Here is a 4,780-nt window from a genome sequence, read left to right as displayed (position 1 = left end):
CCTAATTATTGCAATTTACATAATCTATAGTATTAGCAAAGACGGGTCAGCCTTAGTTGTACTGGAGAGTGCAGCATTGTAGGAAGTTCAGCGCTTAATTAGGAAAAGTTCTGTGCAGCTCCAAAAATATTTCTTTTATTCTTTTTGTTAAGAAACTCCATCTAAGAAGATATTTTGACAGCTTAGTTGTATAAATGATATTGTTGAGTTAGAATACAGATTACAAACACATTATTTGCATGGGAAATGTGTTTTTCACTGTATTCCATCCCCTTCCATCTTTTAATTTTTTTAAAAAAACATAGATCAGAACATATCATTAGCTATGCTTCTTAGTGAACCTGACTTTTCTCGAGAAATTTACATCTTTCTCTCATTTTCTGTTAAGGTTTCTTACCCTGTTTTCTCACCTAAAGAATTATAATGAGGTAGAGTGAATGAGATCTATGGGGAAAGCAGTGGACCTAGAGACTAAAGGTAAAAGGATGATTGATGGTATGAAATTACCATAAAAGTACAATCAGGATCAGATTTTAAAATGAATTTTTAAGCAGCCTAAGAGATACTCTTTGATTTGTAGTCTGGTGGAATGGATAATGTCTCATTCAGTGGATAAAGTTTCTCACTGTGTGACTTGAGCTTTTTCTGATCTTTCTGACTGGGAGTAAAATGGAACCAAAGCATAAAGTGGTTTTTAATGCTGAAAATATCAAACACAATATTCTTAATGTCAGAACCTAGACGTAGCAGGTGAGAAAAGAAAAATAAATAGAAGAAAATTATAGTGTTGGTATTATTGTGTTAGATAAAGACACTATCTTCTTAAGCACCCTCTTGATCTATAAAAATATTTTAAACATAGTAAGAGAAGGGTCAGATCTCTATGTGATATGAAAACCCCCCGAATCTTTAAACAGCTTAAGATTTAAGTATTTGTTAAAAAAAAAAAAATAAAAATCAGTAAAGCCTACCAAAATATTCAAATACAAGACAAAGACTATAATTTACATCTATTTGAGCAATGCATGACATAAGTCTTGTGATCTTTAAATAACCAACAACAATTCACAGAGCATTCAGTGGGTCAATTAAAATAGAGCAGAGTGGGTATTTAGGATTGTAAACTATCCTGTGAAATTATTCCCATATAATTGCATCAAATATTAAAATAAATTTAGAAAAATTTTAAGTTGAAATGAGAACATTTTTATCTTTCTAATTTAGTACATACACATGAAGCAACTAATTGGCTCTGTTGGATTGATGTTAGAAGTGATTACTCTGTCGATAGGCTTTTTCTTTTAACAAAATTCTTGCAACTGTGAATTCTTCCCCCCCCGCCTTTCTACTTTTTATTTAATTTAGAGGATTTAAATATGATGGTAACATTTTAAAATAGGGACTATTTTTTGTAAGCTATTTCACTCTTCTTTCACATAAAAGGAAATTTATGATTAATTTCCTTTCTCCTGTATACGTAATAAAGAAGGACGTGTATATGATTTACAATATAACCTCAAAGGATTTCTTTTATTACATGGCTCCTTATTATATGGCTGGATATTGTGATATTAAAATTACAGCCAATATTTTAAAATAGTTTAGCATTATAAAAAAAAAAAAATAATCCTAAGATTTCCAACAGTTGCTTCTTATGACAGTTTTCATTTTTTTCCCTTCTACTGACAGTTCCCATAATGACTTTAATCATACAGTCTGGAAGTGGAGCAGGTTACTGAACAGCAACAAACTCACTGGTCAATGTCGGTGTCACTTTTCTGGGAGCAGGACTTTTTTGAGCATCAAGGAACTAATTTTAACAGCCTGCTGGAAAAGTGTTAAGTGCATTAACTCCCTGTCAATCACATTTTTAGCACGCCGGCCAAATAATTATTATTTGGCTCGAGACATTCTATTGAAACTTATTTGTATGGTATTCTTATCTGTGTACCTTATGTGACTAATGATGATTGTTTATGGAGAGGTGCCTGTCCAATTATTTTTGAAGGAACACAAGAATGCAGAATGACTGGAAGCATCAGGTTTTTGCCAGAGAATGCCTCAGGTAAGAGGAGAATGGCTAGAGGCTATAAGGAATCACAAGAGACAAGTCAGAGTCGTAAATTGGGAAACTGACATATCTCATCTAATATACTTGCTAACTAGGCCTTTAAAAACCTTGACATTTAACTAAGTTTGTGGAAAAGTTATAGATTTTGTCCTTTTCTATTGGCTATAACTCATTAATATGATGAACGGAGGTGTTTATAATCATTACCAGCATTAGCAGAATACCAGATGGGATCATTTAGAGATCCAGTTAAGCACCTAAAACCTGCTCAGTTGTTTATGTAGGTTGTGCCTTTTTCAAAGTCAAGTCAGTCAAAAATGATATTGCGAGTTATTTACCCTTTTGGTACTTCAGTGTGTGAAATAGGATGAAAGAATGCTGGTATTCAGCTGAGGCATTTAAATAATGCTTTGGAAGTCCTGGCCTGCTTGGAACAGACTGCAATCTTTACTGTAAAACGGAAATTTCTGAGGGTTTCCAGGAAAAAAAAAAAAAAAGGTAGTATAAAAACAAACTCTGCAGTGAATGCTGCCTATTAACTCAAATTGATTTAAATACATCAGGGACTTAACTTTTTTTTGGTGAAAATAAACTTTGTCTTTACCCATTAATGTTGCAAGGAAACATTAAATACATACCCTGCCCTGATTCTGATCCTGTGTATACAGGTTTGTATGTGGGTGATAAAAAGCTGTAGAATTCTGTGTAATAAGCAACAAAAGGAACTCATTGCAGTATGAAAAGTGGAAATGATCACACACACACACAAAAAAAAAGCAGGAGGCGGCACTACAGCACAATAGCTAGAAAACAGTACCTTTTAATTTCTGAATAGCTTTCCTGTCTGAAGAATTAATTTAAAATAATACACTTTGTAAGCAATCATTTTTATGCTTAGCAATTGCCATAATTATTCCAAAAAGCAGGGAAAATGTGAAGGGAGCTAGTCAACGGGGCAGGTGGAAGCTATTAGGGATTGTTTTCCCAGGGCAGGAAACTGAAATTCAGTAGGAAATGGCATTTTGACAAGCACTTTGTATTTCCCACTAAAATGGAATCTTGCTCATTTAGTGCAACCGGAAAACAGTTAATTGAGGCAAAACCCCCCACCTTAATCTTACATGTAAGAAACTGTATTGACTTTTATAGGATTTGAGTTAACTCTTCCAGCACTAAGAATTTATTACTTTTACCTAATGTACTTTGGAACATGAATAAATTATAGTGTAACATATGACAGTAGGAGAGAAAATGACTACTACAGTTCAGGTTGTGTGACGTTTTCCATGCTACCCCCATTTCCAGCAGCTCATAACTTCCTGAAAACTTCTGGCTGCTGGGTGAAATTTTCATAGTTTAGGTCTCTGTTAGATGAAAATTATTTTTTGAAAGTTTGAGGGCTTGTTCCATTATTTCTGGCTAGGCGTGAATAAAAACATCTAGCCTAGCAGGCAAACATTCTTCTTGCTTCTGCACTACCCTGTTGTCCAAACGGAGAGTGAAAAAGGGATCATTTTATGGGAATTTGTGGACTGCAAATGAATTATTGCACGTCTGCATTTGAGTATCCTGGTTAGTTTTGAAAACAATGAAAATCTTAGAGGAATTTTCACTTTTGTCCAGTATGTTGTGGAATTCCCTAAGCTATTTGTCCTCAGCACATTTTTCATGTGACAATCACACAAACTTGTTAGTATTATTTTACTTATCAGTAAAATAATTTTCTTTGTCAGTAGAGACATCCCTGTCATAATCAGCCTGTCCCTGAGAACCTTTAGGTCATGCAGATACCACCAATATTCCTCGAGGGGCTCTAACAGAAAACCTGTGGCAAATGAGACTGTGATGGGCTGCCCCACCTTCTTCTTTTAGCTTTCTGCTTTTGGTTTAATATTTCAGCAAACAGGTAGCAGAATGGGCATTGGTGGGCATCAGTTCACAGGTCAACGTCTTAGCATAACCTTTTTCACATCAGCCTTTTAAGATAATATGCTTGTCTGAGAAACAGCTGAGAAACAGTCACAGAACCTGATCTGCTGCCCCAGAAAAGCACACAATGAAAAAGAATGATGAAATGCTGCAAATTGCACCAGAGATTGTAGGACAAGTGACAAACGCTTGGGTTTTCTTAGTTCCAAGTGCAGCAAGGCTGCTTTGTCCTCCAAACTTAATGACACTTCTGTGATATTCAGCTCTGGAGGTAGGGTCGTTAATTTAAATAAAATGACTCAATAAAGGCATGTAAGGGAAATATTGACTACAGTCACTAGAAATAAACTCTTCTGAAAAGACAACCTGGATCAGAGGACATCTTCCCTCCAGAATGAAAAAAAGGCCGTGTTGCTTTCTTTCCTTCTTATCAGAATTAAGCATCTTAACAGATGATGCTTAATTGATAAATTTGGGACAAGAGATTGAGAAAACTGGTTTTTTTTAAGATTCTGAATGTGATCTCCCTTTCTGCGTTTACAAAGCAAATGTATAAACAGAAAAGAGGAAAAGCAATATTCCAATTCCTGTCAATTCTTTGCATTTGGATTAATTCCATGTAAATACATCTCCATAAAGGAGAATGGATTGCTACATCTTTCCCTGGAATTAACGTGAACCACGCTATGCCAAGTTTTTATGCTGGGTCTAAACTTGCAGTTAGCCTTTTCTGTATTGCTGTAGACTAAATCCTTAGCCCCTACCCAAAATTCTAGCCCC

The sequence above is a fragment of the Calidris pugnax genome, unplaced genomic scaffold (genome assembly GCF_001431845.1).
Source record: "Calidris pugnax isolate Ruff unplaced genomic scaffold, ASM143184v1 scaffold42, whole genome shotgun sequence".
Classification (NCBI taxonomy): domain Eukaryota; kingdom Metazoa; phylum Chordata; class Aves; order Charadriiformes; family Scolopacidae; genus Calidris; species Calidris pugnax.
Note: the sequence above shows the minus strand (reverse complement) of the source record.